Source organism: Kogia breviceps, chromosome 13, assembly GCF_026419965.1.
Source record: "Kogia breviceps isolate mKogBre1 chromosome 13, mKogBre1 haplotype 1, whole genome shotgun sequence".
Classification (NCBI taxonomy): domain Eukaryota; kingdom Metazoa; phylum Chordata; class Mammalia; order Artiodactyla; family Physeteridae; genus Kogia; species Kogia breviceps.
In genome coordinates, this window is record NC_081322.1 from 80013239 (window position 1) to 80039422 (window position 26184).

Sequence of the window (26184 nt, forward strand, 5' to 3'; positions counted from 1 at the left end):
CCCCCGCCTTAGGTCTTACATAGCTATTGACGAACGGTGACTTGGGTGGACATTTCATTTTTCATTTTACGTCAGCCTTATAGTGCGTATGCGTACGTTGTATGCATTTCTGTCTGAGGAGCGAACAGAAGGTATCTTGTATTTATTGGATTTGATGGTTCTTCAAGAATCTAAATGGGAAATGGGTGTGGGTTGCATGCTGACTTGTTTCCAAAGTCCAAATATCTCTGGTCCCCCAGGCAGGCTCTTGGTGATCAGCACTGCCCTGCCGTGCAGCTGAGCCGCGTTCCCTTAGTGGGGAAAAGCTCTTGGCGGGAAGCAGTTTATAAAAGACACTTTTTTGGAAAGCCCTGAACATTCCTTATATTCTCCAAGGAAGTTCTATTTTATTTTATTTTTTTTTTTGGAAGTTCTATTTTAAATGACCGCTCTTCATTATCCTCAGCTGAAAATGTTCATCACCTATCGTCATTAAGTGCTCAGTTAGGTTGACTATTTATACACATTAAAACTTAGCCTTGACCATAGCTATGAAGTGTAAGGGGCCCCTGAGTAAACGTACTCCTCCCTCCCACGCGGCTGTGGAAAAGCAGCACTGGTCAGATCGTGCAGTTTGTGTTTGGGGTGGGAACCCTCCCTCTCCTAGATGGTGTAGCGCCTCCCTTGTGGGATGCAAACGTAGGGCCGGAGGAGCGGGAGGCGAGGTGCAGCTGGAGGTGATGAGAGCGAGGGAACCCGGGCAGGTGATGCAGGCGGCGCCGGGAGAGTGTCCAGGGAGAACTGGCTGCCGGAAGACACGGCCCGGAGGCTCCCAGCCCCCTGGGGAGAGGCGGGAACAGCGGTGTGAGGGCCGACGTGTCCCTCAGGAAGTCATTGGGAGCACACGGTACAGTAAGCCTTGAGGGAAAGGGCCTGAAGAACGAGGGGGCACGAGCTATAGATTCGTTTAACGTCAGCCAACAGATTTACGTGTAGCGGTATTACCTTCCTGTTCTTCTAGAGGGAAGGAGCCACTCCGCGGTGGGGAGGTGGTGAACTGAATGTGGGAAGTCTTATTCCTCTGCCTGCTTTCGAAATGATAGTGCTTTAGCCACGATCCCTCTAGTTTGGAGCAAGGAGATAGTGTGTAATTTTAATCAATAGCTTCCTACCCATCGAAGGTGGGGAGGTGTGCTTTCGCAGGTAGCCGGGGTAGAGTGAAAAGAGCGTTGGAAGCTGGGACTCGAATCCTGGCTCTGACACCTTCCTGACGCGATCATCACACCTGAGACTGTGCTCGTCCACGAGGCAGCCTTAACACCTGTCTTGTAAAAATGTGAGGCTAACAGGAGGCCTTGCTCTGGAGACAGGCCTAGTACATGCTCTGCAAACGTTCTGTCCGTGACGCCACCTACGATGAGACTGTCATCAGCCACTTTTTCTCCAGGTAGCCAGCATGTCAGCATTAAACCCGTGCTTTGTATAATCAGTGTCAGAGGACAGAGCATTTGTGGCCGCAGAGAGTAAGAAGACTTCCACCGTGGCCACGTGCAGTAGCCCCAGAGCAGCCCCAGCGTTAAGGACTTAGTACGAAACCATTCATTGAGCGCCTAGACACTCAGTACCCGTCGCGTGTTGCGGGCATTTCAGTGGATACAGGTTCTGGTCTCTTCTAATGGTAAAAATGCACATCCCAACTTGGAGTTGAAAAAAAAGTGAATGTGACCTCATGCCTGTTCTGTGCCACTGTGGATGGTGTTAGAAAACAACTTCAGCAGCAAAATTGACAAAAATGATTATAGTTTTTTACTGCTTGTGTATATTTGGCAGTTAGATACTCTGAGAGCTGTAGGCATCTGACCGTCGATTGTCCCCAAAACCAAATGACCAGTTGCCTAAAACGTCTCCCCTGCCCACTGCTCTCTAAAGCTACTGTGCTGTCCGTGGTGGCCTGTGTGGGCCTGGATCAGTATGTAAAAAAGATACTTCACTTCCTGCCTTTCCTTTCCAAGAGGTTAATACACACACCACGCTTCCCATTTCCTCCGTATTTCACAGCTCGTACTTGTGCTGATTCTAGGAATAGTCTCTCGTGTATACACATAGTCTCTTTATCGGCTTCTTTGTTCTCTCTCTCTCCCATCCAAGGGAAGCAAATAACGTCCTGCCCAGCCTTCTAGGCATTTCCCCCAAATAATTATTGGCACCTGGTGCATGACACTGTACTGGCTTTATAGTTGATACGAGGTTGAATGAGACATTAGCCCCATATCTGCAAAACTCACAGTCTCATAGAGCTAATGGCTTCTAAACCGAAAGCTATGGGACAAGGTAGAATGTCAGTGCCAGAGTGAGAGGCTTCTTCTCCCATATTTTCAGTTTTCAAATGAAAAAAAATGCATTAGTATAGATTTTCAGATGTTCTATGTCATTGTTCGAGATAGTATAGGAAAAGGAAACGTTGTTACCTCTAAAGAATGAGTACATATTGGTCATTAGTTCGGCTTTAGGCTTTGTTGACTTTAGGCACTGTCGTCTATTTAGAGGCTCTGAGTATAGTAGTAGCAGAAGGCAGGAAAGGATAGAAACCAAATATGTACCCAGTGTGTAGCATGTGACTCCGTGGGATCCAGGTCTGGTGGCTAAGAGGGATTTACCTGAAAGGACAGTTCGTCTCGTGAGTTCTGAAGGTGGTAGCGGCTGTGATTTTACAGACAGATGGATGGCTGGGGGACAGGGAAGCCAGCCCAAGAGAACCAAATGAACCTCTTTGGGAGGGTGAGTGTTTGTAAAGTCTGATTCCAAGTTTGCTAAGGGCAGAACACCAGGGAAATTGCATAATGCTGAGAAAGGGAATAATGTAAATATAATGTGATGTGGTTTTAAGTGTTTTTATGACTTAATCCAATAGGTTGGGAAAAATTAAAGGCAGGTCACCTATTAAAGAGTCTCAGTTAAGCTTTTTTAGAAAGGCAAACAAAACATTTTTCAAGACATTCTGCTTATTAAGCTTAGATGTGAAAGATTTATAAAAGGCAAAAACTACAATCATGCTTCATATAACCACGTCCCAGAAAACCTTGGCTCTGGTTCCAAAAATCTTGAAATAAAATGTTTTCTGGAACATTAATTGGAAGACAGCTTGCTATCACCAAATTGTTAGTCTGCAGTAGAAACGCAAAACTGCTAACAGATGCACCCTACAGATTTTTAAAATATGGAATTATTTTAGCCAGCTGCCAAACCATTGATCTATATAACTTTCTGAAACTATGAAATATGCATATAAATCTCCATAACTGTTCAACTGAGAAAAAGTGTTCCTTTTTATACTATATACTGTAAACCTCTGATTTTCAAACAGCCTTGCCTCACTAGAATTAAGCTATTTAAATTAACTCAAGAGTTTATCTAAAAACAACTTAGATTAAATTCAGTTTTTAAAAATTAGAATTTAGGTTGTAGTCCTTGACTCTGTCAGTAACTGTGTAACCTTGGATAGGTTTCTTAGCACGCCCAAGAAATTTCCAGATTCCTTTAAGTCCACGTTTCCAATTTGTGCGCTTAAGGTTAGTATAATGCACATATAATCAACATATGTTGTTAGACTGTACTTAGGAAAACTCCCCAAGTATTCGCATGAGTTAGTTAATGAGGTTACTAGGGCACTGGGGCTCAGGTCCACTGTGTGCCCATTTACTTTAGTCATATTTGCTCCCACGTAGAAGTTGAAGAGGGTGGGGAGAGTAAACAGAGGGTCTTTGGGAGTTAGACGCCACTTCTGCACACATCTGCCCGTGAGCTCAAAGTGGGCGCGTCAGCATAGACCCGCTGGACCAGCAGTGGGGGAGGGAGGCTCCGGCCTCTGCAGCAGAAGAATGCCGTTCAGGCTGAGACGCGCGATCGCCCCGGGAAGTGTCATCCCGTCCCAAACAAATCTCATCACATCTGAAGTTTTAACTTCAGTGCCAGTTTCCATACACTGAGGGACACATTTTGAGTGAGGGGCTAATGTGATCATCTCGGGGAACATTTGAGCGGTTTTATGGCCACTGGCTTAAGTGAAGCATAGTTGAAAGATTGACTATCGCTCGTAACACCAGAGGGCACAGATCTGGGCTTCGTACCCTTGGAGATGTCCAAGGAGAAGTGGAAACCTCAGGAGAGAGGCCCAGCCACTGGAGAGGCTGCTGGACACAGGCCACTTTCAGGGAAGTCAGACAACTCAGAGATCCAAGTAGGCGTCCGTCTGATGACATGTAAGCCCCTGTGGGCTTGAGATTCTGTGCTGCTAGTTCTTTTATGCTCTCCTGTAGCTGTGGTTACCCAGCGCATCACGTGCCAGTTCCGACTTGTTTCTGTGAAATATGTGCTATTTGAGATTGTCTCCTTCTTGTTAGTTGTATGACTCAAAACTGAAAAGTTTGTGTAATCTTGTTTGAAAAGGGCATCAATTTCAACCTGGTTCATTTCATGAGACCCATTATCATCCTTCAGGGAGGAATTTGACTGAAATGTAGAGGGAGACGCAATGAAACTGCAGGTCCTAATCTGCATATCTACGCTTCTCCCTGCCAAAGAGCAGAGCAATTCTTACAGGTTAAAATGAGCTGCGGTTTTTCCTTAATTCTTGAAAAAAAAAATCATACAGGCAAATTGTTAAGGGGAAACATTTTAATATATTTTGATTTTTAAAAACAATTAGTTTAGTTATTGTAAATGTAAAAGGAAAGTCTTTCCTTAGAACTTTGGGTGCAAGCCAAAAGCCCAGTGTCATTAACTGTAACTGATAAATGATGGCTAGGTTCCTGGTTCTGATGGGTGCTGCAGTGACCTAAGATCAGATGTTTGTCCTTGTCCTTTTGAACAGGGGAAGGGATTCAGAAGTCATGGGAACTTTGTTTCCGACATGTTCCCAGGTGGAGACAACGATCCACCAGTGGCTCTGAGGGGCAGTGTTGGTCCTCTTAGCATCCACACTTTCTTCCTGGTCACACATTCCTCTTGACCCAAAATGGGCATGCCCTTAGGAAATGAGGGAGTTGTTTTCCTTGTCACGGATGTACCTTCTTATTGCAATTTGTAAACAGTGTTAGCTGTCGACTTCCCCCCTAGTAGAAGGTCGGGTGTCCTTAAATGCAGGCGCTTTCTCCATCACTTGGGATGCTGCTTTCAGGAGCTGTAGGATTGGCCTGAAGGCTCTTGCTTTTCTACACTAAGCCGCTGCAGAGTGCTTTGCTCTGGGAATGTCAGGTGACCACTCCTCCGTCTTCCTCCTCTTCTCTCCCCGCCACACACCCTCTCATTCTTCCACACTCCTCGCCCTCTCTCTCTCACATCCTCTCTGTCCTGATTTAGAGAAAGCCTAAAGAGCACGCAGTAGGAAACAGTGCCCAACCCCCAGTCCCCGTGACTCTCTTTTTTTCCCACCCGGTTTTCTTTAACAGCACACTTCCGTTCACTTGTCTGTTTAATTCTCTCTCTCCGGGCGTGCAGGCAGCCTGAAGACAGAGACGGTGCTTTATTCAACGCCTTGTCTGCCGCTTCTAGAAACAGCGTGTTGGGAAGCTCGTAGTAATGATCTGAGGGAGACAAAGGAGAGAACTTGTAACGGGAGTATTCTCCCAGTCCTGGCAGATATCTTCATGCCCATCTTCTGTGGACATGAACAAGCTCAGAGCTCTTAGGCCAGCTCAGTGTCTCTGAGGCACCCCCCCAACCCCCACTCCACTCCCTGGTAGGCTGCTAGGTAAGGTACAGGATGCCCAATTAAACTGAATTTCAGGTACACGAGAAATTTTAGTATGAGTGTGTCCCGCGCGGTATTTGGGACGTACTCATACTAAGAATTACTTCTTGTGTATTTTCATCTGCTAAGTTTGACCACCCTACCCCGTAGGTCCCTGATATATATTGATTTGCCATAAGTTAGGATGTTTACGTGTTCTTTACAGTTTTCCTAAAAGAAATCATCTCTAAGTCAGCCTTGCCCCCAGTGTATATAGCACCACTGATGGAGCCGTGGTTCACTCAGAACCTTCCTTTGAGTGAAATACATATGAAGAGCGATACTTATGTATGCAACCTACCCCCACCACCCTCTGCTCTTTCTTCCACTCAACAAAACATATTGAATATGAGTGATAAGGGCTGTTAGAGGGATATAACCTTGAATCCTTTCTGATTGATTATTTAAAACAGGTAATTTGCAGATTTGGACTTCATTATTGTAACTAAACCTAAGAAATGACTTGAGACACCTCTCTTAGCTGACTGTGGATTTACTTTGAGGTGAGGATGGGTGGGCTAGATTTAGTGTTAAAAAAGGAGGATTATGGATTTTATTTTACTTCTTTGAAAGAGAAAAAAAATGCCTTGTACTCAAAGAGGACCTTTCTGAGGAGCTAGGGGAGGCTCAGTAGAAGCTCACCTATAACCGCTAGGACGGATGTCGCTGATATAGTGAGTTGACAGTTTCATGTTTACTTGTAACAAGACAAAATGGGAATCCATCGAACTCCACTGGCAGGACCGTTGAAAAAGATGAATGAAAAGCTTTTTGACAACACAGAGGATCACATAAATGAGAAATGAGAATATCATTTTCAGTTTCTAGTCACCACCCAATGTTTACTTGTTACTTAACTGTAAAAATTGCTTAGGCAGTTTAAGAAACATCATATCAGAGGCCTGAGGTGCAGTTGGAATAAACCAAAAATGATGAATATACCATAGTACCCACCGAGATTTTTTTTTTTTTTTTTTTTTTTTTTGCGGTACGCGGGCCTCTCACTGCTGTGGCCTCTCCCGTCGCAGAGCACAGGCTCCGGACGCGCAGGCTCAGCGGCCACGGCTCACAGGCCCAGCCGCTCCGCGTTACGTGGGATCCTCCCGGACCGGGGCACGAACCCGTGTCCCCTGCATCGGCAGGAGGACCCTCAACCACTGCGCCACCAGGGAAGCCCCGAGATAATTTTTAAAGTATTACTTTGAAATGTAATTCAGTATGGGTAGAAATTTCTTTTAAGACAAACCCTAATACACTACCAAAAACTACCAAATTATAACGAGTTTCATTTCTTTTTCTTAAATGAGAAATAAGTGAATAGACATATTTATTGGGGTCTTTTGGTTGCAGTCAAGTATCTATCTATGGTTAGCACTTTTGAGATCCCTGAGGCATGGTTATTTTGAGTCTAATGCAAACAAAAGAGTGGCATGTGAATGCCTATCTTCCTGTTGCCTGGGACCTTCTAGTTTTATGTTATTAAAACCACTAGCCATGGGCTGCCTTCTCCCCTGTGTCATGACTCTGTGCCCTGTTCTGATGTGTTGGTATAAGTCCAGCTACTACTATGTAAACCTTGGACCACTTCTCTAGATGACACTCTATTAAGCATCCTGGGAGACGTTCCAAAGAGTGAGCTATAGAAAGTTTAAAAAAAAAAAAATTGTAGTTTGTCATAATTCTAGAGAGAAAGAAAGCCAGAGATTTTAACAAAATTTTTGGCGAATAGATCTTCCCAAGATGATTTGCTCACACGTGCTTTGCTGGCATCGCAAACTCAGCTGTGGGTCATCGATGCAGAGAAGCACTTTGTGGGTCTGGGTTCGGCGTACAGCCTGGCAGAAGTTTCCTGGCACTTGACCTGCACCTAAAGCATCAGTCACCACACAGCTGGAGCCCCCTGTTGGGTTGAAATGCAGTCGTCTGTGGAGGCAGCAATCACGGGGAACAGGATGGACTTTGGTTTCAAGTGTGGGCTCCGCCTTGCGGTAGCAGCACAAGCTGAGGAGGTGCCAGCCTCAGCTGCTTGAGCGTGCGGAGAAAGACCAAGGTCCAGGCCCGCCTCACACCTGGCACCTAGCACAGGTGACACAAACGCTCATTTCCCCTTCTCCCCGCTGCAATGAGACGGGTTTACAAGCCCATTGGGGCTCCCTTGCCAGGGTTTACAAAGGTTCGCTGAGTTCACGCAGTCATTGAAGGAAAAGGATAACTAGTTATGGTCAAGGTTGTCCAAAGAGGCTGGAGTATTTTCCCAGAAATTGCCAGGGAGGACACAGGCTTTTGGATGTGTTTGTTTAGTGTCAGGTGGCTTGAAAAGTAAGTAGCAGTTTCTTTTGAAGATGTAAAGAGACTTGCAAATGAGTTTGCATTGCAGACTCGTAAAATTGGCTGCCTCGAAATGGACATCGTTTTCTTGTTGTGTAGATACTTTCCTGTAAATACTTGATCGTCGGGGCTCTGCTCAGGTTGTCCTGGGACCTGTTAGAATTTTGTTTTTAGTTCTCCTGTCTCCCAGCCAAGCCACTTATGCCAAGAACCCCTAGCCCTGTCCTAACTTTCGATCAGATTTACCCTGATTGTACCCGTCGTTGTAAAAGGTGCTGGGTAAGGGCCGTTCTTCTTTGGGGGCCACGGGGAGTTCATTTACTTTAATGGTTTCCTTACCAATTGTATACAAATGATAAAAGTGCCTACAACTTGGAAGTTTTCTGTGGCCTGTTTTTCAGTGTATATGTGATAGGGGGAGAGGAGGGAGAGACTTAAAGAGAAAGATTATTTAGGATCAGCTTGTATTTCTGATGTTTGTGTAATGACTAACTAAATGGAAGAGGTTATTTCATCTTGAATTATTATTTGTTAAGTGGATCGAGCTTTCCTTCAATACCCATTGTAATTGTAGGGAGGGATTCATTCCCAGGGAAACATTTCAATTTCCCAAAGTGTGATGCTAGACTTCGACAAGGATCTGGCTCCTAAAAGGCCCAAAGAAGTCTTGCAGGGCCTTAGAAGATGTCAATCAAGACGATGGCCTCTGAGTTGACAGGAAGACAGGTCCATCCTAGGGAGTCCTCAGGAGTTCTCTTGTGGGTCAGGGGCAGGTGGTATTTGGAGCGCCCCTAAGTTGACCTGATTCATTGGTAGTGTCTAAAATCATTTCAGAACAAAGCTTTCCAAACCAAAGTTGTAAACGTTAGGTCTGTGGCTTTTCAGACTCTGTCTGTGGGACAGGGACCTGCAGGGTCCCCTCAGGGATGGGGAAAATCCGGCTTCTACTCGGATTCCCATGTCTCACACGATGGACTCACACAGCTTGAAAAGCAGGAGACGGGTTACGGGCTAATACCGGGGTTCCTTGGCATTTGTGGCTCTAACGTGTCTGCTTTTGGCTGTTCCAAGCCGACTCACAGTGTGTAATAATCTGTAGTTTTACTAAGGCACAGATGTGAACAGCCTTGACTGCAGGACACGTGCCGGGCAGTGTGTCTCAAGTGGTGAGTGGACCCTGGGCACTGCGGTCATCTGTGTCTCCACCCGCCTTTTCCTACTCATCACTGCATACCTGCTTTAGGGGGAAATTACAGACTATGATGGGATTTGTACTTTGGGGGCTTGCGGATATCTGAGAGGTGCCCTCACAAATGTCTAAGGTCTTCTGTGTAAAGGCCTAGGACGCTGGACATCTGGATGAATGGGGGGTGCCATGGGCCGGGGATTATGAGACGGGTCCTGGGAGGGTCCATGTCACACCCTCTCCTGAGCGCGTGTGGGGTGCAGATGCGGTGCATATCAGCTCTCAAACACTGCACATGAAGGGACTTTCTTATCCCACATCCTGGACTCCCGAGGAGTATGACTGTGGAAAGCCACCCATTCAAAAAACTCACCTCCCTTTCTATTCTGTGCCTTCAGATCTGCCCAAGCCAAGACAGACGTTCCTGAGACTGTGTTGTGTTTGTAGAAGAATGTCTTTTAGTGGTTCATTAACTTGGATCTTGTTTGGAAATCTCTGTGAGCTTGTTAAAAGAAGACACTGTGCCTTCCTGAAAACTGCTATTCTGTTAAAAAAAAAAAAATGCAGTTCAAGTGTAGTGTTTCTGCCTCATATCAGAGTTACTACTTGAGGCGTTGAGGGGACCTCAAGCACAAGCTGATGTCGATTAGGTGCGGAAGAGCTGGCAGGAGTCTTAGGGTGTCCTCTCTGCTCTGTGGTTTTAAGTGTAAATATGACCCCGGTTGTTGCATTTGCTGATCCTGCACTTTGCCTCCCCGGTGGATGTGGAGCCGCACTTCCTGTCTTAGTCATTTTAAGAGCTCATGAGAGAGAGACGAAAATGTAGACAGATGGACACAACTCAGATAACTTATCAAAACAGGCATGAAAGCATTTTCCAGCTATGCCCCCTCAAATGCACTTGAGGAGTATTAGTCTGTCTCTTTTTTCCTTTCTTTACTTTCGTTCACTTACCTTCCCGGTGGTTCTTTGAAACAGCCAATTCCCGATTTGAAATGCTTATTCTGGGTAAGGAGATAAAGCGTATGCATCCAAAGTAAAGATCTGATGGAGGCACTGCTGCGCCCACTCAGAGGGGCTGCGTGTTCAGAAGGCCAGGCGTGGGCCGGGCTGTGTCCTTCCTAGCTGCATGTCCCCTCCAACCCCAGGGCCTTGTTTCCCCCAGGGCTTGCTGTGCCTCGGAGCTGGGAGTGGGTGTCCCTGTCCTGAGAATTCCCATGGTCATCTATCCTGGGGGTCGTATGTTCTGGCATCCAAGAAAAGGGAGTGCCTCGTCATTTCCTTGACTAAGTCATGTCAATCCTCTGCCGCTAACCCAGTTTGCAAATTGAAAGGAAAAAAAGAAAGGAAAAGCATCTGCTCAACTGGGTGGCCATCTAGTCTGTCCAATTGTGAAGACAGCTGAGGACACCAGATTGAATTTGCTTTAAGCAAACTGGGTGTACGAAAATCGAACACTTAAAAAGTGGATGATTGTTCATTTTTTCAAAAGTTCCTTTACCCTCCAAAAAAGATGAACAGGAGGATTTCTTTAAACACCAACTTCTTCCAATACTCTAAAAATAAGATGTAATTAAGGTCCTCTGTTTCTAGAGCATTCTTTGTGCGCAAAGGTGGTGTGCCAGTAAAAAATACTGAAAGTCTTTTAAAATTAACTTCTTTGATTACTAAAAAATTTTATCTGATGGGTTCAATTTTACTGAATACATACATGTTAATAGTTTGTGCTCCAGACTGGGGGAGGGGAAGAATACATCCTACTATGGATAGTTCGAACATAACAATTTTAAAACTGAGGGCAGTGCGTCATGTGACCTGCCACTCGTTAATCTTACAGTATCTGTTCTTGGAAACCCAAAGTCAAACCTTTTAACCTTTAAGCTAGAAGGAGAGCTGTCTCGAGCAAGCTCGCATGTAAAATTCATGAGCTCCCAGCCCCAGCCCCCAGCCTAAGGACGTCCAAGCGTCGAGGTGATTCCACCGCCTCCAGACTGAATGTCATAGGCTGTTTCATACAAGTTGTCTAGGAGGATTAAGGGTTTAGCTGGGTAGACTTTATACTTCCGGGATGGCTGTGTGGGGTTATTCCACTTCCGTTCATGCAGGCCTTCGTTCGGCGTTGAATGTCCGTTGAGAAGCCCCCGTGCCAAGCGGCAAAGACGGGCCTTGGCCTTGCTCTTCTGGAGCGCAGGTCCCCCCGGCCCTCAAGCTGGCAGCCCGCTTTGAGGTCCCAGAGCGGCACCTGTGACAACCCGTTCTTTCCCTCTTTCTCATAGGCTGCTTGTCGTCTCTCCTACCCGCCGGTGCCAAAGTTCAGGGTGTCAGGGTGTCAACCCACAGACTTCTCAGGCCACATGCGAGTTGCTAACAGAAACTGGTTTTGTTTCTCTTGCACCTCAACAAGGGCATGAGCTTTGACTTAAAAAAATATATATATACAAGTACCGATTCCTTGTTGCTCGTGGCGATTCTCTCCTCCGAATAGGAGTGGCCCAGAGAGAGAGAGAGAGAGAGGAGAGTGTGTGTTAGGAGGTGGAGGAAGAAGGGAGAGGCTAGTTTGGCTATTGGGAGCAGAGTGGAGAAAGGAAGGGTCCTGACTCTGTGACGGCCAGAGCGGCGTGGAGTGTGTAGTGCATGGAATCACTGACGCCTCCATGAGCAAGGCGAGGGGGTGTGGGCCTCTTTCATTGGCTTTTTCAGTCCTTCATGGAGGGACTTACAGTCCAGGAAAGGAGGGAGAAGATAAGGATGAGAGCAAGGCCGTCCCGGGGGTGTGGACCGGGGGGGCCTGGGGACGGGGTCTCAGCTAATGCAGAAGGCCTTGCAAGGAGGCAGCTGTCAAGCAGAGTGTTTTCAGTGGCTGACTGAGCATTTTCAGGTGGAGAAGGGAATGTTCCATGCAGAGGCAATGGCAAACGTCAGCCTCGCTCCTAAAACCTAAGTATCAGCCAGCGTCTCTGCTCTCCCCTTGCGTCGCCAGGGCTCCTGAGAACGTGGCTGGCAAAGGGGAGTCTCCAGACCCCCGGCCTCCTCTGTGATGGGCACTTGGCACGCAGCCCCTCACATACCCCCTACAGTTAGCCTTGGTGGTGGGTAGGCATCTCCATTTTACAGTCGAGGAAACTCACAGTAGCTAAGGAACTTGCCCAGGGATTGCATATCCAGTAAAGAGCAACTTCAGAGCTGCAAGGCCACCGATGGGTCCGATTCCAAAGGGCACACTTTTAGCCGGCATGCTGAACTGCCTTGCCATAAATGTGCTCGCTGGAGGGGTCTGCTGGACCCTGAGACCCCGTGTCTCCCGCCCACCTGCGCACATGAGGTTGGATCTCAGCACCTCTGGCCACAGCTCAGTCCGTCATGGACCAGAAGTCTCTGTTATATTTGGATCGTTCAAAAGTCTGTATTATATTTGGATCATTCATGCCAAGCGGCATCATTTTCCAGGATTTAGTATCTGAGAGATTTGAATTAAATGACTAAAGGACACTGTAGGGCATACGGTGTATGTAGGACAAGAAATCTGAGCCTTTGCTAGATTCCCAGTCTTTGTGCACCCATGGGCAAGTGTGAAACCTCTGAGCTCCAGATTTCTAATGTTTAAGAGGAGAATTTTGTGCCCTGCAATTCCCAAGGTCTGTTTTAACACTAATGTATATGACCCTGCTTTCTATTACGTTGGCATTACATAGCTTCTTTGGGGAAATCCAGAATAGGGTATGCGCCGTATATGTGTAGGCGTGACGCAAGAAACAAAATGTGATCTCCATTTAACAGAGGAGCCCTGGGTATCCCCATGGTAGAAAGGAACTTCTGTAATAGGAAAGAGTTCCCCTTCTTTTATTTTAATTACTCTTACACCTGATTCTTGGGAAGACCTGACTTCATACTGTTCTAATCTAATGGGACATGGTTCCACACATTTTGAGTAGGTTTTTGTAGAACAATAAAACATTTAGCAAATTATGTTAGAACATGTCTGCACACACTGCTACTTTTAGATCTGTGCCAGCCATCCTGCTGCCATATGGGCTGGCCAAGTGGATCAGCTGGACAAGGCAGATGGGGGCCTGGCATCCACGAATAACTCTGGCACCTTCCCTTCAGCCTGGCAAGGCAGGCTGGCTGAGGCTCGGATCTGAAAGTCTTTTGAAAGGACCTGGTTTTTCTTGGCGTTGTTCCATCTCCTCCCTATTTAGCCCACTGGTGGTTAATCCAGTAGCATCAGTGCCAGGACAGATCATACCCAGGGTAGGTTTTCTCTCCCCTGGCTTCGCAATCACACGCCTCCTCCTTTTGTGGGGGACGGGAGACAGGGTGGCGAATTCCAGTCTGTCAGCTTGGCCGATCACTGGCTACTCTGATGAGACTTTTACTGGGAAAAGAAATGAAGATTAATTATAAAGGGGTCAGAGCCTCTCTGTAGATTCTGTCTCTTTCTCAACTGTAATTTAGAAGTGATTCTTTAGGCTGTAGGTAATTTCCAGTCTGCTGATAGGTTATTTGGAAATCAGATCACATTTTCTTAAGGAGGAAGAATGGGAAAGAGACCACAGAAGCCTCTACGCTGTGACTGACGTTAACCTAATGCCTGTTTCTCCCTGCTGTTGGTTCACCTGCGGTCAACTCCTGCCTGTCCTTATTCCCTCCTCCTTCTGCGGCCCTGCATTCATGGAAGCCTGGCCACTGGTTCTAGAGCCAGGTTTCCATGGGTAAGGAAGGGTGTGGCTGCTTTGGAAGCAGCTGGACCTCCCCTGCGGTCCTTCTCCCTGCCGGGTCCTCAGCGGCCGTGGGACCCACGGGTCCCGGGAGGGGGTGACCATTCTTGTGTGTGTAGCTCAGGGATGTGCGAGGAAAAGCAGAGAATTTGGGTGTGAGGCACACTTAACCTGAAAGCCAGTCTCAGCCACTTTCTAGCTGTGTCGTCTTCCCCAGGTTATTTAATCTCTTTGAACCTCATTTTCTCATATGTAACGGGAAGTTAATGAATCTGTCTGCTTGGCAGGGCCGTTTGCGTAGGTTAAGTGAGACGTGTACGTCAGTGACCTGGAACCGGTGGGACCCCCCCCCCCAGTGAGTTACAGCTGGATGAGGGTCCCCCCCAAGTCAATTTGCTTCATTTGTGCCCATTTTATAAAAGAATAACTGCATTTCAAAATTAAGGACAGTTGCAGCAAATACTTCATTTATGGCAACTTGAGCTGCAGAAAACTGGTTCTAGAACTTTTACAATTACCTTCCAGGTATTACTTCTACCTCCGGGCACTGCTACTTCTCAGCTTACTTAAAAAAATTTTTTTCGTACCATGTTCTCATTGAAAACTGCCGTGTTTGGCCTCCTACTCTTCATTTACTATGAAATTATAGCCCCTATTACGGGCAGTCGTGCAGCGCACTGCTCACTGCTCACAAAGAGCGACCCCAGAAGAAGAAGCGAGAACGCTCTTCACAAAACCTCTCTGTTTAAGCAGTTTGGAATAAGCCGTCCTGCCCGAAGTGCCACTCGGTGGCAGGTCTCGGGGGGAGCGGCCGTGTCTGTCTTTGTGACTAGGCTGGAGACGCAGAAGCTCGTGCTGGGTTCGCCGTGTAACGACGGGACTGCACGGCGCGCGGAGACGCTTCGGCCCTGCGGTCCAGCGCGGACCGCAACGAGCTGGAGCTGGGGCAGCGCGGCTGCCGCGGCTTTGGCCCCGGCTCCGCTCTTTGCTGGCTGCCTTTGTAACATGGGGCAAGGCCTTTCCCCCAGCCCAGCTTCCTTGTGGAGGAGGCTAGGTCTAGTTTGCAGGGTGTTCTTGATAAGACACTCAATATATGAGTGGTAAGAGTAGGAACAAAACAATGCAGAAGAGATGCATTGTAGTAAGTAGTGGATTCATTGACATTCAGTGTTACCAGCCAGAGGTGGCACATGGAGGAGAACGAGCTGGCCCTCCTTCTGACAGTGACTCGGTGACCCGCATACCCGTGTAACGCCAGGTGGGTCCCCTAACCCTCAAACCTTAGCCGCCTCTCATGTCAGCAGGGTCCCCGTTGTAGGTTCCTGCCAGAGAGTTCATACATGTGAAGGGGCTTTGAAAACTAAAGCGCTGTCCAAACGTGAGCTGTGCGGCTGTCATCTCCAGCCCTCTGTACTGTTACTTGCACGAGAACTTGATGTTTCCGTCTTAATGTCCCCCTTCTCCAGTGACGGAGCGGTTTACTGTACGTGCCCCTGTAGCGATTCCATCGGGCACTTAGGATATACGCTCTCACAGCCCAGCAAGCCACGGTCGTAAAAATACTTGCCAGAATTCCATAATAAATTTTACTTACTGTTTGTTTATTTCGAGTTCATTTGTCAAGACAGCAATCTTTATTTCTCTTACTTGGCAACAAAGAAACCCAGAAATGTAGTCTGTGTTGATACTCGTGCACGTGTTACTAGATCATTCTCGTGGATCCCCACCACACGATTTGAGCAAACTTGTGTCTCTTCCCTTTTGTCCCCCACTGTGGTCTCTGTGCTAAATCCATATCTTATCCAGATTTAAGAAAATGGCTCTGTCCCTTTAGCACTGTAGCTTATTTTCATTGTCGTTTTCTTTCTTGAGTAGTTTTAGGTCAGCATTTGAAGGATAAACTCATTAGCAAAGCACTTAGAATAATCCAAGTAATAGGTGATATCTTGGTGCCAGTTTCGTTTTGTGTGAATCATTCACACATTTCACAGAGTTGTGTCTCCCCTTATGCCAGAGCCACAGCAGAAAGAGGAAAAAAATCATTAAGCTTTTTTTGGCCACACATGACAGCCATGATGCCTTAATATATTTATATACATATATAATATAATAATGACACAATATAGTAGTAGGATATGATATAAATAATAAACGGTTGTTTCAGCATCATCTAAGTTTTACCAGCCTCCATAGCATAGAGATCAAATCAAAATTGCTGAAGTTTTTCAATTGTTGAAGCTTGTCATTTTGTTACTAATGGGAACGAATGGCCCGAGATTTCCAAATATTGAACCAAATTCCTGTTTGTACCTATGACAGCTGTGAAAGTCACAGTAAACTTTCCAGTCCCAATTCATTATCATTTTAACAAGGCACTGGGTGAGGTAGTTTGCAGCGTGGTTAAACACCTCCGTTTTAGGATCACACTTCCTGTGTCTAGGTCCCATCTCTGCTTACCAGTTTGTGTGTCTCTGTAAAGTTATTTGAAGTATGTACTTAAACTAGTCCAACTAGTTGGATCTTAGGGCTAGGTACTGTGCTCTTACAGACTGCACCCATGTTGTCATACTTATTAATGGATCTTTCAACTTTTACATAATTATTTCTTAATTTAAGGAAACCAGTAGCTACCCCAAATAAAGAGACAGTTCTTAGATCTTAAGACACTAAAAGATGTGGAAATGTGTATTTTCAGAATTTTACATACACAGAGCTTATAATCACATCATCATTTAAGAAGATTTTTATTGACTTCGGATGCGAATAGATACGGTGCGACTTCTCTGGTAGTTCAGCTGGATCTCATCGCCAATCTAAACTAGAATGGTAGGCACCCCAGGTGCAGGGATTTTGTAAGCCAAACCATTGCCACAGTCAGAAATGGTTCTACCTGGTTGTGTTCTCTAAGGAGCTACGAAGGCAGGACCACACGGACCCATTAAGAGTGAGTTGGTGGCTTTCTTTTTAGACCTCATCCAGTGAAGTCCTCGGGGTATATGTCAAGGAACCAAGGCCCAGCAAGGTTAGGTGACGTTGTGAGTTACTGGCAGAATCTCGCCTGGAGCCTAGGCGTGCTGACCTCCAAGACAGGGGTCTCTCCGGACCCATTGCCCCACGAGAAGAGCGATGAACGCTCCGGTTCTTCCTGTTCCACTGGAGGAAGACATGGCATTTTAGAGCACAGAAAGTCATCGAACATTGAAACATTTGCTGTTGTATTCACACCGTCTCTTCTTTAGGAATTATCTTGGAAAAAAAACTAGGAAAAGTTATTCCATTGACCAGTGATGACCAGTTATTGTTCCTTTTGTCAACAGGCAAGATGATGAATGAAGTTCTGGCAGCTTCCTGTGTCCCAGGCCTTGTAGACATAAATGAGACGTGCTTCAAAGTTCCAATGTGCATCACATCGGATCTTGTTTAAGGAAGCGTTAAAAGGAACCCGCCGTTACCTATTGAAGGCTCTGTGCTCTCAGGCATTGTTTCTGATTGAATCCAGAGGTTGCAAGCATGCCTCCCTGTATTACCTGTTGGAGCAGGTTTTAATTTTATAAATTTTAAACACAAACTCTATGAGTTTCTAGTCCGTAATTGTTCTTTTTGAGGATCCACTCAGACGAACAGTATTGCATCTGTAAGAGATACACACTTCCACAGGACCAGAATTTTTTTTTGGAATATAAATGGCAACAAACTCCAGCTGTAGCATCATCCTGTACCAGTGATGAAAAGGACAGATTGCAAGGAAACCGTTCGGGGGGAAATGTCATGTTGTGTTGGAACTACAGATTACTAGAACCGTAGCTTTAGCAAATCGAGGCCTTTTTCCTTGAACGTGACATGCATAAACTGTAGTTCTTGACTGGTGGCTTTAATCCATCATTACTAGTCATCTCCTTGGACAATCTCAAATGTTGAAAGCCTTCACCTTTCGTTAAAAAAAAAGAAATGCAGCTTTGAGAAAATCCACTTTCAAGGTAGTCTTCCAAGGATCTCACTTCAGCCTTCGTGTCCTGGTCGTACAAACAGCGGGTACCTGGTGGCAGATGAGAAGCCTAGTGGGAGAGGAAGGAAGGGACAATGAGTGGGTATATCACATTGTATCATCAACATACTTTATAAGTACGTTTCTTATTCGCTTCTTATTCAGGCAGGGATTATAAAAGTCTGTTGCAAGTATCCAGACCAGGATTTGTGTTTCAGAAATTATCAGTGTTCACAATACCTGCAGGGAAAAAAACCAAACTCAAATATGAGCACTCTTTACACTTAAAAGAATATTTTTATCATTCTTTTATTTGTTTTGGCTCTGTCACAAATTAAAGTGCTTGGAATGCTGTAGTCTGTGGTCTCTTGACATTTAATCAATGAGAACCTAACACTTTCACAGTATGCTGCCACTTGGGACATTCATAATAAAAAATGAAATGAATTTTGGTTGACAGTCATTTATTTTGCTTTGTAGCTTAGCGCATCTTTTGTGGTTCACCTTTGCCTATCAGCCAAGCGATTTGTATGGCCGTATATCTAGACATAGAGATATATACATAGTTAAGGCCTTTCACAGTCTCTCATTGAATCTCTGTCGTCTTCTATATTTTAACAACTACTCTTTATCTGTTGAATGCATTTCGATTATGCATTTTACAACACGGATTAAAAATAATCCTTGAGGGTTCTGCCTTGGCTTTCTTCAGTTTCTGATCATACCATATTTTCTATTAGGTTCGTTATAATATCCTTACAATATATTTTGATATTTTCTATTAAATAAGTAGAAAATTGGAGAAGGCTGTGGGCAATCTGGCTCCAGCTATGGGCCTTTCAATCACATCTTTCTTGTTTGATTCCGCCCCCCATGTGTTGTGTGTTGGAGTATATTTTTAGGTATTCCACAATATTGTCCTAAGAAATTAAAAAACTCCAAAGAAACCCAACACGTGAGCCTGTGTAGGAAACGTAGACCTTGCTTGACCCTTCTACTGCATTTGATATGGAAATAAGAAAAGAGCCCTTTCCCTCTATTCTTTTTTTTTTTTGCGGTACACGGGCCTCTCACTGCTGTGGCCTCTCCCGTTGCGGAGCACAGGCTCCGGACGCGCAGGCTCAGCGGCCATGGCTCACGGGGCCCAGCCGTTCCACGGTATGTGGGATCCTCCCGGACCGGGGCACGAACCCGTGTCCCCTGCATCGGCAGGCAGACTCTCAACCACTGCGCCACCAGGGAAGCCCTCCCTCTATTCTTTTGTAACTAAACCCGCAATTGACGGATACACCACTCATCCAGTTCCCAGCTCCCACCCCACTGGCACCCCCCCGAAAAGGAACAACATGGATTTGGGGGTCAACATAGACATCCTAGTACATCTATGAGCAGATGACTTTGGAACTCTTCAATTAGGGGAAAGAAAACCTAAGAGGAGGTTCTGGGTTCTTTTCAGTGGGTGGGCGGCAGGAGAAAGAATAGAGAAAGGTGAGCAAACTTAACAGTAGGACCACTCCTTTAGACGGAGCTGTGTACAGTGTTAGCACTTAGCCGGAGGTGCATTTCTGCGATCAGGTGTACCTCCAGGGCCCATCTGTTAGAAGAGTAGTCTTTTTAAAATCCCAAGGCACCATAATAAGGGCAGAGGTTGATGCTTTTGTTCCCTGGATGAATTCCCTTTTCCAAAGCCTCTGCTACCTTCTCTCTGCCTGAGCATCTGGACAGGCTCTCTTTGTGAATCAGCATGAATATTTAACAGTGCACACTCCATCCCTGCCTTCAGTCTGTGGCAAAGGAAAGCTTTCAAAAGTCACCATTCTCTAGAGACTTAAAACATTTTGAGCTGGTTTTAAAGACAGTATTAGTTGACTTTGACAAACTGAAGCTATTTGGTATTTCCACAATTAGAAAGACTCCTTGATGTGGGTTGTTTGGTTTTATACTTGAATTCTAATACTGAGATGTCATTTAAATGAGATGGGTGGTCTTAAGCAATGTCTTTGTGGTTAATAAATTCTTCAGAGAGGAAGAAGAAAACAACCTAAACATCTGTTTCAGAATGGTCCCCGCGTAGGAATTACACACAGATGATTATTTATATTCAAAGCAATTTGTGTTTTAAATGATTGAAGAACATAAGTAGTTAAAATGGTTGAGTTGGATTGTTTAGAAGAAAGTCTCTTTCCGTTCATTTTAGTAATTTTCCTAAATTTGCTATTTCTGCATCCATTTGTTAAAATGGGGGAATATTCCACACTTCTGTGGATGGCATCAAATCACATCCTTTTTATGGCTGGGCTTTCCTTCAGGGGACTGCTTCAAGATTACCAGGAAAGGAACCTGGCACAGTATTTAGACTGGGGCATATTTACTGTTTTATAGATACTTACTTCACCCTTTAGCATCTGTGAGAAATGTTGTGTTTAACTTCTCTTATTTCTTCTGAGGTATACATCTCTTTCAAAACATTTTTAAAAATATCATAGAAAAAGACTCTACCCATGGGCTATCAGGAAATGAGATGGAATTCCCTGGCAGTCCAATGGTTAGGACTCTGGGCTCTCACTGCTGAGGGCTCAGGTTTGATCCCTGGTGGGGGAACTAAGATCCTGCAAGCCATGCGGTGCAGCCAAAAAAAAAAAAAAAGGAAATAAAATGAAGCTCATTTTCACATTCTTGTGTTATTGCAAAAATAAATTATTTTTTTAGAAACAAATCAAATACAGACAGTTTAGCAAAGAAAATTGTAAACTAGAAAAATATATATATAATGTTATCATCTAAACTCTTTATATACAGGCCCAAGTACAATACTCAGTTATATTTTTCTAAAAAGATATAACGTTCATAATATTTTTATAAGAATAAATTTTTATAGTAAAATATATGAAATAAGACAAGTGAACTCAAAAGAAATTGAATAAAAAATTATTTTACAATAAAGACTAAATTATAACATGACCAAAGGAAAATGATAAAATTAAAAATCTATTAAAGGTATTTGATAAAAAAGTAAGGAAACACTAGAGTAATTCTCACTAAGAAGGCACGGATTTTCACTACCATAACATTCATAATATTAATACAAATTTTAAAATCCACCAAAGGATCTGCAGCCTAGAAGTAAATGTGGCTTTCAGCTGGCTGAGACTAACAGCTTGCATGGCTGGGAAAGAACCTAATACACCTTGTATAATTTTGCCTGGATGATCATGGGTGAGAAAACTATTCTCGAGCAGAAGCAATTGCTATTCCAAAGATTAAAAAAAAAACCTAGATGAAGACTGAGCCAAATTCTCATTTCATATCATCTTAAAGGATCCTCCTGAAAGAGTCGCATTAATATTTAAAAGTCCCCCGCACAATGTCAAGCAAACAGAGCCAACAAACACAACTCAGGGGGCCCCGCCCTCCTTCTCACTTCATCATGCCTGTCCTTTCATTACTGACAGGAAAGAGAAAAAAGCTAAGGGGGAAGGAAAGTCATTTTTGCCAGAAATGTCCATGTTATCAAGAGTTCTACTTTGCCTGTGTAGACGTAAGCACATGTACACACTTCGCGGGCCTGGAGGCCATGGCAGAGCAACCCAGATCCACTGAGGTCACAGAGAAGCAAAACTTCCCAAGACAAGGCCTGGCCGGGGACTCCCAGGAGACCCCGGGCAAGGAGAGGGCATGCTGGGGTCCTGCCACTAGAGCTGGTGGGGAGATGCCTCCCCAGAGCGTGACCCCCAGCACTAGAGATGGAGGCCCTCACCTGTGTGCCTAGGCCTGACCCCAGCTGAGGCCCTGACTCCTTCACACTATCTGACTCCAACCCCAAAGGTTGGCTTTTTACTAGAATGTTATACATTTGTCTCCAAATACCAATACTCCTTTGTGCGTCCAACGCGTGTTTACTTAGTGCTTACTGAATGCGCAGGACTGGTTGGAGATCAGAGGTAAAGCAATGAATGAAAATGATGCTTGTGCTCATCACTGAGATCTGCATGTTAGAAAGGAAGGAGGTGTGCTTTGTGTAGTAAACAGAAGCTGAATGCAAAAGAGGCTCACGTGGGCCGGGATCAACCAAGTTTCCCTAAAAATGACTAGTTTTTTATTAGCTCAAGTTTCCACTGTAGAAAAAAGAAAACAGTTCTTACAGTTTATCTTTTTGCTGTTTTCTAGCCAGTGATCAGTTTATTGTTTATCTGGTTTTAAGAATCTTGGCATTATATTTACTTACAACAGTGAACCATCCCTAGTCAAAAGTATAATATTTCTAAGGACTTATCTGATTTCCATGGCCTGGCAGCAAAGTTCCCTGGAGAGAGATTTTTGCAAAGAGGTTCTCTGATTGGACATTCCTCGCAACAGATCCTAAAGAGGACCCCTCTGCTTTGAAATCCCTAAACTTTAGCAAAGAAACAAGTACCACCGTCCATGAATGTGGTCATTAAATTTGACACAAGAAGTGACAGGTTTCGGCTGTAAGTGGATGGAGGGAAAAATTCAAACTACTCTCAGGCACAGTGACTTTGGCTTTACAAAATGACTTTGCAAAACTATAAATAGAACAGGAGAAGCTATTTCTACTATTAAACCATTCGAATTCGGAGTTTCTTGAGAGATCTCTCATTTCCAAAATATATGTATATTTAATGGAAGAAGGACGGACTAAAATGAGAGGATGGATGGAATACATGGAAAGTTATTCTTCACCCTCATTTTTCCTGGAGTGAGTCTGATTTTCCTGGAGCCATCTCAGCAGTACACAAACAACAAGGCTGGTTTTCCCAGATCCTTGTCACAGTAAACAGATACATAGAAGCGTAGGTTGACTTGGTGTTTTCAGTCTAGTTATAGCGTGCTTAGGAAGATACTACTATTAAATACAAAAGAGGAAAATACAAACAAGAGAAAACCAGTGAATTGTGGATTTCATTATCATTAGCTCCTATCTTTATCTGAGGTAGAAGGATGCATCAGATCTAAGTACAAGAATTTACCTAACTGGATTAGAAGATTTGTGATGTGTAGGTTCGCTTTGGAAATCCAAGGATTTCCATTCAGTGACGAACACGATAGACCCATGCAGGCAATACGTGTCACTTAAAACAAAGTATTAACTCTAATAAGCATAAGCATGACCACCACCAAATCATTTGCTAATTATCCTTTCTTGGACTTCAGCCAAGACATAAGCAGTGCAGTTTCATTCAACTGAAATTCTATTTACAGTCAAACTAAAAGCAGTAATTCCTCAGGATGCTTAACTGGACCATCAAATTTTTCAAACAGGTTCTGTAAGATGACATCAAAATAAACTCTTATTTCCTAGCATAGTAGGGGATTGAGGGTTTTCCAGTGAACTACTATTTTTAAGGAATTTGAATATACTTCTTATATGCAGTAACACAAATGCCCTACTGGCTGTACCCCTGCTGTCTTTGCTGTTGCAAAAGGCCATCAGAAGGCTCCTTACCACTCTGGAGGCCATGGCAGTGCCAGCCACAGAGCCTGCTGTACTAAAGACTAGCTTCCAACATGAACAAACATGAACTAAAGACTCCCTTTCCTCCCAAGAACGAAGCAAAAAGGAACCCCAGTTAAAAGAAGAGATTTACATAGTGCATGTTTATTCAGCCCTTAACCATGGAGTCACTAAAAACCAGCATCCTATTGCAATCCTTGGTGCTTGCATTAAGTAAGTTTCTTCTCTTAGCAAATTTCTTCCATTGCCTTTAGAGAAAACAGATTCCCTTATTCTGGCGTGTCTCCTCAGCTACTCTCAGCTCAGTCTTCAGTTTGCTCCATTTTATTCTTTGCTTGAGTTGCACTTGGCTCGTTTGGCAAATACTTGCAGCTGAAGATGCTTCCAGGCGCTAACGCGGTCGTCCCCAACCTTGTCTGCACATGGAAATCACCTGGGCAGCTTCAAAAACTACCTCTGCCTGCATCTTTCCCAAGAGATTGTGATTTCTAGGGTGTGCCCTGGGTGTTGGGAGTTTTAAAAGCTCTCCAGGGGATCCTACTATGCAGAAGTTTGGGAACTGCTGGGCTGGAGGGAAGAAAGGAAAGGTTTGGTGAGCCTGAGCGTGAATCCTAGCCCTGCCTCCTGTTTGTTGTGTGATTTGGGGTAAGTTACTTCCCCTCGGCGAGCCCTGATTTCCTGTCTGTAGAGCGGAGATAATCATGCTGGCAGATTTCTCAACTGTATAGTGAAAATATCATGTACATTACATGATCAGTGACAGCGCGCGTGGTGTGTTTGCCACAGGAAGTGGTGGCTGCCGTGATTTATCCCGAGGGTAAAATAACGTTTGATCCATTCCAAAGACAAGGAAATGCACTGTGGATGATGACGCGATGGGCTTAATGAAAGTGCAAATAGGTAGGGTGACACCCAGGCTTGCCGCCACGTGGGATGCCTTTTCTTACCCCCTGACAATTGAATTGATTGTCTATTGGTAGCTTGTTGGAGAGAATGATACAATGTTATACTCAGAGATAAGGCTATTGTGTTTATCTGTTTTCCCAGGGTGGGGTGAATCTACCCAGTTCTTTGTGAACAGGGTCTGGTTGGCAGATCAATCTGAGAAAAACTGGGAAGTGGATGCTTTTGAAAAGGCCAGTTTGACTCCGTGGGTTTGGTGGGCACGTTTGCTGATTACAGCTGGCCCCCCGCCAGGGACGCCCCTGGGGACAGATGTGACGGGAAGTAATGGGGCGGGGCTGTCATTGTCTCCCCACACCATGCCTGTCACCTCCTAGGTCCTGGTCACATTAGAATCTGACACCTGATTGTATTTTTTTTTTTTTTTTTTGCAGTACGTGGGCCTCTCACTGTTGTGGCCCCTCCCGTTGCGGAGCACAGGCTCCGGACGCGCAGGCTCAGCGGCCATGGCTCACGGGCCCAGCCGCTCTGCGGCATGTGGGATCCTCCCGGACCGGGGCACGAACCCGCGTCCCCTGCATTGGCAGGCGGACTCTCAACCACTGCGCCACCAGGGAAGCCCCTGATTGTATTTTTTAATCTAAGAAATCTCTCTTCCACTCCCCAATCTTTATTTCTTGTTTTACGTTCATCTCAAATAAACAGAAATTAACCTCATTCGGGAAGAAAGGAAGAACTACAAACACGATGTCTATTGGGATGGGTGTGGTTCCTGCATGCAGACTCAGGGAGCAGGGTGGGGTGCGGATAGACTTCCTATCTCATTTTGCCCCGTGTAGCCCTGGGGAGGTGGTCTTTTGTGGGGTGAAGAGGGGAGGGTGAGCGGTGTACATTCCCTCCTGATAGAATCAGAGGAAGATCGAGTGTCAGAGCCCAAAGGAACCTGAACAATCGCTTGAACCCCAGGGGTTCCTAACTGGGAACACTCTGAAAGTGTATGCAACATCTCAGGCAGATGGAAGTGTTTCTTTGATGGAGGCCACGGCCTTTTCAGCAGGTTTGCAAAGAGCTGGGTAACCCTCTAGTACGAGCCGATTTTACTAATAAGGGAACTGAAACAAAGGAACCTGTTCATAAGCACATAGGCAGTCACAGTGGGGACAGAACTCAGGTGGCCACGTTTTTCTCTCAGCTCCACTCCCCGGGTTTCACAGCAAGTTTGAAGCACCATGGGTGGGGGGGGGGGCGCTCAAGCCGCAGGTTCTGCTAATTCCCCACTTATCACAGCCCGAGTCAGCGCTAATGGGATACAAAATGAGGTTTCCACTTTGCTCTAACCAGGGACGTTTCATCCCAAAGGCACTAGGGAGAAGGCAGGGCTGTTGTAGCTGCCGAAAATCCTCCTTATTTTAACCTGCAGTGAAGATTCAGTCTGGCTCAGAGTTTTAGCAGGAATCGGGCCATAAATTGGGGAAAGTAGGTGTCTTAGTCCCTGAGGCTGCTGTAACACTGACATTGACTGGGGGTCTTCTAAACAATAGACGCTTATTTCTCGCCCTTCAGGAGGCTGGGAAGCCCAAGATCCAGGCGCTGGCACATTTGGTGTCTGGTGAGGGCCATCTTGTCTCTGAGCCCTCATGGGGAGGAAGTGGGGAGGCAGCTCCCTGGGGTCTCTCGTATAATCTCATCCGTAAGGACTCTGCTCTCACAACCTAATCACCTCCCAAAGGCCTCCGTCACATTGCGATTAGGTTTTTAATTTTATGAATTTTGGGGGGACACAAACACATGGTAAATAGCAGTAGGCAAAGGCCTCTAAGAAAA

General features: G+C 45.3%; 1 protein-coding gene across 1 annotated transcript in view; it reads left to right on the top strand.

The window, feature by feature from the left end:
• SCAF8 (SR-related CTD associated factor 8) overlaps window positions 1-18413 on the top strand; it is a 134992-nt gene extending 116579 nt beyond the window's left edge. Inside the window, exon 21 of the mRNA XM_059083720.2 lies at window positions 17317-18413. The gene's annotated coding sequence lies outside the window, so the exon portion shown is untranslated. The remainder of the gene's footprint in view (window positions 1-17316) is intronic.
• The last annotated feature ends 7771 nt before the right edge of the window (window positions 18414-26184 follow it).